The 12,685-nt window shown below is 44.5% G+C and overlaps 1 protein-coding gene across 1 annotated transcript in view; it reads left to right on the top strand.

Annotated features, from left to right (window-relative positions):
* MRPS26 (mitochondrial ribosomal protein S26) overlaps window positions 1-12,685 on the top strand; it is a 187,456-nt gene that overhangs the window by 173,109 nt on the left and 1,662 nt on the right. The gene's annotated exons all lie outside the window — the stretch shown is intronic.

Below are 12,685 nucleotides of genomic sequence, written 5' to 3'. Positions count from 1 at the left end.
GGTTCAAAATAGAACAAACCTGCAGAAGAGCTGGGCGGTGAGGTATAACTGGACTCCAAAGGAGTGCCTCTTGGGTGCCTACCCAAGGATAAGCAAAGTGAGACATGTAGTGAAACTCATGGACATGGTTTGCGTGATAAGTAAAAGAGCCATAGCATGGAAATCCCTGAGGGGACCACAGTTTGACAAGTGGCACAGGGAATTGGAGCATTGGACAGGGGCAGAAACCACAGTCTGGGGAGAGGGAGTGGCTAAAGCGGGAGGAGAGGCTAGCCCTGTATAGGAGGACTGGAAGGCCCTGATCTGGGACATGTTCCACCCATCGGATGATAAACCCCTGTGAGCGCCCCACGAACATTGATAACGTAGTAGATCTTTGATGAAGCTTGTGTGAAGACCCGGAGGGGGGTGTCGGTACTTCTGCTCTCTATATGGTAGAGGAGAGGACCCCAGCCAAGGTTCTCTATTGTGGTAGCAATGGACGAACAATCAAGGCCTAGCTTCTCAGGAGATGATGCAGGCTGGTTCTTAAAGGAATGGTTCGGTCAACATTTTGTATTGCTCCTACGGGTCGGCCATGTGTTTTTAAGCCCAAGTCGCTCGATTTTAGAAAAATTTCCTATGGACCTTACCCGAGTTTTCGTCCATAAAACGCATGTGAAAACCGGCATCAGGGAGCTGCCATTTTGTGATAATCCTATCATTTCCCCCATCGCCCTGGCTGACCTGCTTTTGCGGCACTAAATCATATCCCCAGCCCCTGAGCCTGACATTATCAAAACATTCATATTCCCCGCCTCTCTCCGTGAAGTTTCTGTGCTGCATAGGCAAACGCGCCCAGTCTTCTACGCGACTTCACACAGAACCCGGAAACCAACACAGATCAACTCACAACACAGCGCGCCACAATTCGGAATATGAAACTGTACTTTAAAATCAAACAGCAACACGGTACATTTGGTAAAGTACATTTATTTGACATTAAATGTTTATGGAATATTCAGCAATTGCCATATGAACTCGGAATGCCATTTATTTTCTTTTATCTCTATCCGCAAATCCGTAAAAGTTTATCGTGAGTCTCGCTCTGTTCCTTTATGGTACACAGGGTGTTGGTTTTCATTAAAAAAGCACTTTGGTCGCCCTTTGAACCGCAAGGCTGTTCCATCAAGTAGGCACTAGGCCAGCGTAAAGGTTGATATGTTGCTTCTAGCCGCTAGTACCGCGTAAAGGCATATGGGCCCTTGGCGATCGTCCCATAAAATCATCAAACTGGTGGAGTTGTTTACAAGAAGCTGCAGCTGGCGGTTGAAAAAACAATCTGCCGGGGTCTGAAACTGGTGGCAGTAGCAGTAGGGAAGGATATACTTGTTTTGAAAACATAAAATGTATAATTAGTCTTGCCAGCCGATCTTTATTAATATTATTCATTTTATCTATTACGGCCAAGCTGAAACTATTTGCTTTCAAGGATAGTGCAATGGATTATGTTCGGCTCTAAAATCAATGCGAAAAGTAACGAAATAAATCGAGGTTAGCACACAATGAGAAACGACTGTTTGTCTACATGCGTGTGGAATGTGGACCTGCATGCCCATGTGCCGGCTACAAGGACGATCCCACAAACGTTTTCCTAGCTCTTCATTCATTCATGCATCCAGTCTTCATTCTGGTATAAAAGCATCTAAAGAGTTACTTACATTATGTTTGCAATTTCCATTGTGTCTCTGCGTAATGCAGTCCGTAAATCCCACAGTGCTCTTGACAACGATTTTTCGTATACTGAACTAACATGAAACTGTCTAGTTTCAGAATTTTCTGCCTTATCGTCCTACGTTATTGCACCCTTCCCCCCCCCCTCTCCCCTTTCAAATGAAGCTCTTTCGGCATGGTCCCTGTCTCTCAAGGTCAAAAAAACAATAGAACCTTATACTACCAGTGCGAGTTGTGGACCTCTTCAGGGCGCGAGCTGAAAATCAAAGCCGCTGACCTTCACTAGAAATGAGCATACATTCTTTCTTTGCAACATCCCGTAGTAAAGCCATCTGTGAGAACTTGAAGTTTCGAATCCATCTATGTACTGCGCCTCAATGTGCAAATGCGAACTGGCTTCTCTCCCATCTGCAACGGCTCGCTTGGCGTGTTCTAAGGCCCCCAATTCTCGTTGTCTGCGAGCTTTGAAGCCCCAAAGAACCATAACTATTGAGACTTTTAATTTTTTGGGGAAGGTCAGGGAAAGTATAAAGTACCCGAGGAGTTGAGTTGAAAGTGAGATTTTTTTTTTTTTTATTATTTGCAATACGCAAGCCTCCCCTCGGTTAACAGTGCGCAGCATTTACATGAGATTGCAAAAATGAGTTACATCAACAAAAATATATACGTACACATATAGACAAGGTCAGCAATATGAGGTGAATAGAGAGAGAATTCAAAGATGATACCCAGGTTGTTCGCCACCCAGGATGGTGAAGGTAGGGGTTAGGGTTAGCGTACTTTGTATGTACACTGTACAATAACATTTATTTACAAAAAGACAATCGTATTAAAATTATTTAAACCGGGATTTGTACTTCACAACCAGCTCTCCTTTGGGTGGACATGGCACAGTGGCAATGTTGGGTGGCAATGGATCATTGCTCTGCACAGACACGTTCAAAATTCCATATCGGTGCTTCTCTAATACAGCAACAATAAGGCTTTTGACAAAGTTGAACTCCATTTCCTCATAGACTGGTTTGATCACCCATTGCTTCTTTTTGAAAAGGCCTCAGTGTAGTGAGGCATCCTTACATTACCCATAGTCCTAGATTGTTCACGGCCGAGATTTTCGTTATGGGCCAAGACGGCAAGTAGAGTCCTATGTCTCATGCCCTGTATGCTGAAATGCAAGTGCTTTGGCCTGTACTTTAGGCACATATTGTGGAACACCTCCAAACCTCCTGTGTGACAGAATTCTGTCAGTCGCCTCAAATCTCTTGATAGAGTTTTATCGAAAACCATCTTCTCAATGGCTTTGTGTGTCGGTGAAGATGGATTCAACCACTTCTTCTTCCGTGCCTCCACTGGGGACAAAGGGCCATGTTCACATTGGTGGAAATGTAGGTTTTCTGACCAGCGGTGCACGTTGGTACAGAGGTGTATCAGTGACCGCCATTTTTCAAGTAATATTTCCACTGACCCTTCACAAGTTTTGGAGCTCCAACAAAGATGGTTGCTGATAGACAGGGACCACTCTGAAATACTTTCCAAACCTTTTTTTTTCCCTGCAGCCGAGATTTTCTTATTGATTGATGTAGCAAGATGCCATACGTCAAATTGATGTTTAATATGTGGGAACTGCGCTCTCATTGTCTTGGCAATTGAAACGTGTCTGTCCGTGGCTGTGACGTCGATGTGAATTCCCCTCGATTGTAGATATTCCACTGATTTTATAAATCCTAGTTTCTCCATGGCCACTGAGGATGTACATTGTGTTACCTGCACGACCAAAGAACTCGCAATTTTCTTACTATCCATGTCCTGAAAGTGGTAGGTGCAGTACTTGGCAGAAAATCCAGGGCTGTCGCACTGTCCATCGCCGGCTAGCCTGAATTGTTTGCCTTCGAATGTACTTGCTAGAGACAATTGGTCAATTTTCCATGCATCACTAATGGCCGGAAACAGATAATAATGTTGGTATTTGTAGTATGCGTTTTAGAAATGAAATGGAGTCCCACAAACTGAAAGAAAGACTCTAACTTTCTAAAACTGGAGCCACTAAAAAGTGATGCAGCTGCACACAGTAGATTGCCTGCTGGCAGTTTCCCCAGCATCGGTTGTGCAGACCATGAGAACGTATGATTTAATCTACAGGTGGTATGTATTGTGACGTTACTGCCTTGTTTTTGACGAGTCACATGAATCAATGGCTTCCCACATACTTTCCCTCTGACGGAATGCCCACATTTCAGCATACTGAAAACTGTCTATGTATTTGCCCTCTTTCATTAGACTGTCATCCTGCTCAAAGTTGTTTCGGCCTGTGACGTTGAGGACCTATCACCACATTTGAAGGCAATATCGCTGCTATCAAGTTCTGATGCGTCGGTGAATGATGCTGCTGGTTCATTCTGTCATTTCAACATCTGCTACTTCAACATTGATGGGAGAACACAACAATGTCGACAGCTTTTTTGGTGGCAATTTTTTGGCGGGTGTAGATTGTGTGAATTGATCTGCGACTAATTCAGAGCTATCTTCAATGCATCCAGTATCATGTTGTTGTGGTGCTGTGTTCGCACTGTAGCAATGGTCCTTTACAACTTTACTGGATTCTCCGGACACATTAATTTCATGTTCTGGCCATTGGACATGAATATCTCTAGTCTCAACACGCGGCGTCTGAATTAATAGTTCCTCCATAGCCTCCATAGTGTAAATGGTCTGGCAAGCAACATCTCTCATTCGCTTCACTGTCTGTGTATGTATAGTTTGGACACCCACGGGTAACTAGAGGACAGATTAGAAAAGGGATGTTCAGTTTAAACACAAGATAACGTATAGTACAATTGACTGGAAAAAAACATAAAATAGTCCCCAGCACAAAAGAAATTCTAAAGTTATGAACTGTTTGTAACTAATCTTATTTTTGTTTCTTTTCTTTGCAACTTTTTTGACTCTACCTTCAAGATCTGCACACTGTTGCTCTGATTCGTATCCGCATATCTCCCCTTCCTCTTGCGCTGCAACGACTATATTTTCTGTATCCGCATAGACAGCACGGAATGAGGCTCCATCGACTCCCTGAAACATAGTATTTTCATTACTGTGTATCAAAATATTGTTAGCATAAAACGCATGTGAGGACGAACACACAGGTACATCTCAATAGCCAAACACGATTTAAACATTGTGTGGAACAATCAAACCACAAGTATTCGAGCTCTGATGACCTAGTTCGATGGAGCTGTCAGTATCCATACCTCTGGCTCTGCATGGACTGCCACGAATGATTGTATTGAAGAGGAGGAATCAGCAACTCCTTGAAACACAGTACTTACGTTAGTATGGTTTCAATATTGTACGGCACAGGTACATATAAAGAGATAACCACAAATGTTGCATTGTCTAAAAGAATCAAAGAATATTTAAATATGATCAGATTTAATCCACTTATTTCTCTGATTTCTTTACATCTGCATCATCTAAATAGGATCTTGTGGTTGTAGTGGAAGCTCCATCGTCTCCCTGAAACACAGTACTTGCGTTAATAGGGAAGAAAGTATAGCAAATGGAATCACGTTATATATTTATATATGATCACGCTTGATGGAGCTGTCAGTATCCATACCTCGTGCTGCTGAAGAATATCTATGGATGTTGTAAATGTGGTGTGCACTTCCGAAAGCTGTTGCGCCGATTCATAACTGCATGGTCCCGCCACCACTTCCCCTGGAATTACTTGAATGTCAGGCTCCACATCAAGTTTGTGGGTTGACGCTTCAACAACTGCCTGAAACATAGTATTTGCATTAGTAAGGATTACAATATTGAAAACACAACACACTTGCGGTCGACCGCACAGGTACCTATCAATGGCTAACCACGAATGAAACATGGTGTAGAACAATCAAACGACAAGTGTTCCAATCCTGATGATCACGGTAGAAGACCATGAAATAAGAGTGGCATGACAAGCAGAGTATACTTACTCGTTACTCGGATTACGAGGACGAACAGTTGCGCGAAGTTCGTGCATAAGCACCATCATCATCCTCAACACGGACCGTGTGAGGCAGGCTGCCCTGAAGTCTGGCAGCTCGGTGATGCATTGCGGTCGTGGCTTGCCTTCCGAAATGTAGGCCACGCATCCTGAGTTTTCACAGCAGCAGCAGTTCTCGTTCTTGGTTGGCATTAGCTCGCACCGATTGCATGTGCACTAGGTGGAAACACCGTCCATGCGACTAGGTCCAGGCTCTTCAGCTGTTGAATCGTCCTCCCAACTGCCGTCCGAAGACCCATCGTTTTCGCGTGTTTCCTTTTCCAGTAGTTCCTTCTCGGTATACTCGGGCTCGTACATGTAGGGCATTATTGTAGCAATTGTGTGTTAAACAAACTAAAATAATTTATAGCGGTGATACTGGTATCTGTTCACACGGGCTACAAGCAACGAAGGTAGCTGACCAGAGCACAGAAACGAGTCACAGAATACTCAAAGTAGCACAGAGGAATGGAATAGAAAATCTGCTGCTGTGTGTTGTGAAACGGTCTGTTTATACTTATTGAGGAAAGAGGCGTCCTTCCATTTCTATGACGACACGTCATTAGCTGAAGTGCAGAGAATGTTGACACAAGACGTGCTTTGGCGTTGTGAACTGGGCGGTACGCGTCTGCTGATGACAGGCTCAGCGGCGGGGGATATGATTTAGTGCCGCAAAAGCAGGTCAGCCAGGGCGATGGGGGAAATGATAGGATTATCACAAAATGGCAGCTCCCTGATGCCTGTTTTCGCGTGCGTTTAATGGACTAAAACTCGGGTAAGGTCCATAGGAACTTTTTCTAAAATCGAGCGACTTAGGCTTAAAAACACATGGCTGACCCGTAGGGGCAATAAAAAATGTTGACCGAACCATTCCTTTAAGTAAAGTGTAGTCCCCAAGCACCCACAAAGGAATGTCCACACACTGTATTAGTTAAAACAGTCTTTATATAATGAATATTCAAGATTATGTACAATATCACGATAACTCACTTTTTACTCGGTTATCTATACAGTTCTACGTGGTACCACAATTACTATTAGATCGCTTTAAAGTGCGTCAATTTTACGGTTAAATGGCAGAATACTGGCCCTGATACCTAGACACAGTTCTGTGTGGAGATCCCCCCAACCTGGACAACCTGTAGAATAAAGATATATCTCAAGCACAGTCCATATATTGTTCACAAGAGGCTTTCCAATAGTTCTGCAACCCCAAAGTACCTGGCTTTGTAGCGTTCTTCGTCGGGGAATCGACGGCCCTTCTTAAGTGCCCTGCCTTTAAGGCAGCAGTCACGAGTCGTTGAACGTCCGATGGAGAACAGAATGAGCTACGACGGTGAATTGGCAGCTTCTTTCCTAGCGGTGCTCGTTGGCGGGGGAAGCGTAAATGTCCTGCAAGGAAGAGGCGTGCGGGGCACCTCGGTGTCGATAGTTCAGGACTGCAAAGAGTTTGAAGAACTGTGGCCCAGCAAGGGCGTCGAGTCGTCGGCGTCTCTGTGGTCTTTGGGTGGCGGGAAACTAACTGGCGGATGCTCGTCGATGGCCTGGCCCTCTCCGGCGCGAGCGCGTCTGTATCGAAAGTTCTTAGGCAACATGCACTGCGGCTCCGGTCAGCAACGCCGGTAGTCGACAGTGGCGGACAACAGTCCGGGCGCTTCTCTTTGGTATTCCGCGGCAGTCCCCGCCTCCGGTCGGCAGCTTGTTGTAGGTCTGTCTATCAAGGAGCTTTGGCAAAGATCAGCTGGTGCACGATGCTCCCTCGTAGCTTGGGAAGAGGGCTCCTTACCAGGTCCTCTCTGGGTCAGTCCTTGGAGACACAGCAGCTTTCAGATTGATGAAGACGGGCAACAGCAATTCTTCTCTTCCAGCAGGGCTTCAAGGTTAAGCTTCCGGTTTACTCCAGTTACTCGTCGTAGTGGACTTCAGCTTCTGAACACGAATTCTAGCAGTGAGGTCCCCAGATATACTAGTTGATCTCCCATTCATTCTGCTGGGTCGCTCTCAGGCAACCAATCGGTCAGAAGGGCATTCATGCAGGCAGCCAGCCAGTCAGGTGCACAGTGCTTTCTGGCCATTCACTTCTCTCCAGCCACTCACAACAAGTTGTGTATTGGGACAAGTACCTAGCCATTCAACACTCCACCCTGTATTCATACCAGTTTCAGGCAGGGCCGTCTCAGTCATTGTGTCAAACACCAGAAACTAGACATCCACAACAAGAAGTGCATATTCGTCACACACTCCATTCACCCAGGTCCCACCCACAGGGTGTACCCGTAACATGCAGTCATTGGGAAGGCGACAGCCAGTCTAGTCGGCACTCCCCAACCCCCCCCCCCCCTCTCCCCACTACCATATATTGAACTTCCACCCAACTGCCTGTCAGGAGGAAGGGACAGAGTCAGGGCTATAGAAGGCAGAAGTCTCCATCAGGAATCTACCGATTCCATTGACCGGGCCTGGGCATCCCAAAATGGAGGCCGCTCAGGGCACCAGTCAATTCAGCACAGAGCTGCCACCAGCCCGTACCCTGCTCTGTGGGCCACACACAGGTGCCCAACAACATACACTAGGGGCACAGGGTTGTACCCCCACCCATGGGTGCCATAAGGGTATCCCATGGGTCTGTTCACCAATACTGAGAGCTGTACCGCCAGGAGTCCCATATGAACTCCTGTGCGGAAAACAGAACACACGATAAGAAGCAGTAAAGGACAAGGATACGCAGGCCCTGTCCCTCCGATGCATTTCCAGCCTCACAGCTTGCACCCCAATAGCCAGGCAATTGGGCCTGGCAATGCTGGTCAGTACACCGCCCAAAGCTTCCTTGACAAGAGTACCCTGCAAGGGAAGACCGGTTATTGTGTTTAGTTTGAGTTCTTGTGCATTTCAATGTTAATTTCAATTTTCTTTTTATGTACACACGGACCAATGTTGCTAAGTGAATGTTAAACTGGTAATGTACAATATAAATGCTAATAAAAACAGTTTAAAATAAATAAATGAATGAATACATGCAGAGAGACTGGCTTTAATACCTTCCATAACTGATAAAATACCAACTTCGCTACCCCCCATTCACAGCAATCTATCACTCTGCTGCATTGGAAGATTATAGTCCTTTACTCCCAGGTTAGATGAGAGCAACCGTATTAGAACCATTACACAATTCACCTGCGCAATTCGTAAAAAAAATTGCCTTGATATGCACATCACATCCATTGATATACGCCACGTTGATCATATCGGTGGTCATTATAGTTGAAACCTAAGGCGATAAACATTCCTCGGTGGAGTGTTTATATGTTGGATTATTGCTTCTTCTGCAGGCTACCCCTGGGTTGCTGTTTGTTCTGTCAGTGTACCGGTTGACATTCATATCATGGCCTCCATCACGGTCATTGACAAATCTCCGTATGTGGCTTTCGAGGTAAGCCCATCACAACTTTTAAAAACATTCAAAAAGGACTTGGAGATCCATAAAATATAATAGCTTGTCCGTCTCGCAGAGCAATTTAGCCTCAGTAAAAATACCACTATTTAAGGGTTAACCAGAGTCCAATCCTCTCTCGTCACCATAAAATGAAAATCAACAGCTGTTAAATAATCTCCTCTCCGCAATAATTCTCTTGCAAAGATATTGCCTTAAGGTGGGCGTCGGGGCCAGTGTAATAACAATGTACTACTGTATATCCGTGAAAGATGTGCTATCTCCGGCTTGGGCAGGATTTTAATATTCGCAAGTTCAGCCTCAGGAGTACTTGAAGCATGCTCATTGTGAATCCAAACAAAGCGTCCTTATCGTTCTCCATGTCGCGCCCCCTCGGGTCCGAGTCAGATTAGGCGACTCGTGTTACCCGCTGTATCTATAAATCTGAGTGGCTTTGTCGTTCCAGATGTAATTCTTTTAATGACTCGCCGCTTTATATTTTATAGCCCGAAGCGATGCAGCAGTGTTGTGAAGGTCTCTGGAAGCGGTCGGCTGACCGAAACATTGTGTGTGCAGCACGTCAATAGGACCTTTCTTGTAGTCCATTTCGTTAAGATACTTCAGTGCATCGATCGCATTCTGTGATACGGTGTATACATTCCATTAATCACTGTTTAACTGACGGATTATGCAGGCGCCATTTTAAGGGCTCAATTTAGAGTAAATCAAAGAAAAAAGAAAAATGTACACTAAAAGAAAAAACACTCATGTGGTAAATAAATTAAAGTACCAGCCAGGGGAGGGCCAGGCACCAGCAGTTAGTTAATCCATGTTAGTTGCAGATAAAGATTTCTTCCTTATAAAATTAAGCTACTGCAGTGCTTCTTTGGGCTCATTAGTGGATGTTTCTCCATCTGGGAGGCAAACAGTCACAATGTTTGATTTATTTAGGTATACCTTGACTCCCAGTTCTTTATCAGTACTTCATCCCCCGTAAAAGATCTCCTTAGCAGGATCTCCTTGGGTAATCTGGGTATACGAATATCGGCTTCTCGTAGGCACGGGCGCTGCCTTTAGCTCTGGCTGCCCGCAGAAGTTTCTTCTGTCCTTGTATTAATAAAGGCCATTAAGATTTGTCTAGCGCTGGTTCCAGAGGGTTCCCCCAACTCTATAAATGGAGTCAACGTCACAATTTAAAGTAGATTCACAATCAAAGCATTCTTTAAAGATCTGTAACACAAAGGTAATTATATCACCACCTTCAGCTTTTTCTTCAGTTCCCACTAGCCTTAGATTCCTTTCTCCAAGATATAAATCCAGCTCCAAAGATCTTTCTTTCTGAAGTTCTCCTTTCAAATTATTGTAGGCTCTGAAGCCTCCTGCAATCTCTGCTCCCATAGATGTAGATCCCTTTTTTCAGTCAGTAACCCTAATGTCCACTTGTGATACCTTCAGATTGAGTTCAGCCATAGATGTCTTGACTTCCCCCAACATCTTGAGCCACCTTTAATAGCAGTGCATAAATGTCGTGGGAGCTTGGGACTTCACCCATCTCTGAGGTCTGCTTTTGGTTTTTTGGGGATTGGATTTTCAGCCACTTCAATTTTCTTCTTGGTGCTCATTATCTGATGATTATATATCTTGAAGGAGAGGGCTCGGGAGCTGCAGAATTAAGCTGCTGCTTCAGTAACCAGCATTGCAGAAGTTTCTAAGCGCGAGACCGGCATTCAAACCTGTGTTGTGATGCGTTGTCTTGCTTCCAAGACTAACACGTTGCCTCTGATCTATCCTGCCGGCCATAAGTAAAAAGATACATGTGTACACGGAAAGTTCATCTTTACATCCGGCTATTAGAGCTCATTCCTATTCCACAGCCCTGCTGGAGCCCGTGATCCAAACATGTCTATGGAGTTATGTGGGTGGAAGCAGGATGCAGGGGAGAGCGCTTCTATGTTTCGGCTGTTACCTACTTTCTGTTGGGAGTACTTGTACTCCCATCTTTTCTTGGTTGTGAGCATTCAGTGAATCAAAAATGTAGTAAAATGAAATTGGAAGAAATTCATCTTTAGGAAAAGTGATTTGTGAACCAATTCCCAGTCACTCTACAGCTGGTTCACTTCCTAAAGCACGTTGCATGCGGGGATGTGATTCTTACAGAAGGCTAAGTCAGTCAATAAGCCTTTAATTCTTCCTCTACAAATGTCTGCACATTTGATCTCTTCTGTGTACATTTTTATAAGACCTAAACAAACTTCGTCAGACCAAACATGACATGTATTATGTGTTTTTAAGGTTTGATAGCAGAATGTCTGTTTAAAGACCTAATTTACTGGAACTAGTACTACATAATGGAATGCCCGTGTTGTGATGCGATAGCACAGATAGGTGCTCAATGCTATAATCTACGGTCCTCCGTACAAGTTAGGTGGTGCATGAGAAAAGCGCTGCCCCTTTTTTGTGCTAACCCAATCAGCACCCTGCTTACCACACCACTGAACTATAGGTTTGATCTTGAAGTGGAGGATTTTCTTCCGGCATTCTCATTGAGTAAGCCCTCCACTTTAGAGCCAAATTTTGGTGTGATTGCCGGTAATTTTCATGCCAAAGTCCACTTGGCGTCCTATCGGCTCAAAAATGTGGATTAACGCTGCACGACCACCACTTGTAATCCCAGGATAAACCCACAGGACCATGTAACAGTAAGCAAGTTTGGTGATAATTTGGTGGCTTTCCCGCTGAATGACCACCAGTCGTAATGAGGCTGTATATGTAATCTCGCGGTCCTATGTTGGCTGGCATGAGTTACCCTTACATCCTTCAGAGGTGAGTAAATCGACTAAGCTAATAATTACAGTGCTTAGCAGTGGCGTAACCCCGCATGAAACACCCGTCTTTATTGCCGCTACAAGGGACATGTTTTGCTGAGTTACCATTTCATTTGCAAATGCAACAATTTGATGTTTTGTAAGGGCGCTTGACTTGATTGGAGATTTAATTTTTGAATGTTTTCTGTCCAGTCTTGATGATATGAGCGACTGTGTCCCCTGTGATTGGTGGAATGATAATTACTCGTCCTTGAGCAACGACCAGCTATAGTACATTTGCCGCATTGACTCAAAGTTCAGGTTCAGTGGAGGTTTAAACTAGACATTACATACTCACCCGTACCTCAGATAAGGTTTTGAGGTGGGAGTATTTTACACACTTAACAGAGTGTACATTACATTGTAAGAGTAAAAATAATTTGCCTCAGCAAGAGTGTAAAGTATGGGACATGCTACCAGAATGTTCCTAGTTATTTTCTGAACCAACTGTTTTGATCATTACATTTGTGAAACACCTTCTACCACACATGAATGTGTATGAACACACCACATAGATCCATCTTGAGGACACACGCCCCATCACATGAACTTCGAAAAAATATCTTTCTGCAATGCAAGCATGCATTCACTGAAAGATCGTCATTTGTTCGTTAAAAGGATACTTCCCAACTGATGATTAACGTTTCCATC

Source organism: Ambystoma mexicanum, chromosome 6q, assembly GCF_040938575.1.
Source record: "Ambystoma mexicanum isolate Mex_15411 chromosome 6q, UKY_AmexF1_1, whole genome shotgun sequence".
Lineage (NCBI taxonomy): Eukaryota > Metazoa > Chordata > Amphibia > Caudata > Ambystomatidae > Ambystoma > Ambystoma mexicanum.
The sequence above is the reverse complement of the archived record's forward strand: the minus strand, read 5'-3'. Positions and strand labels throughout refer to the sequence as shown.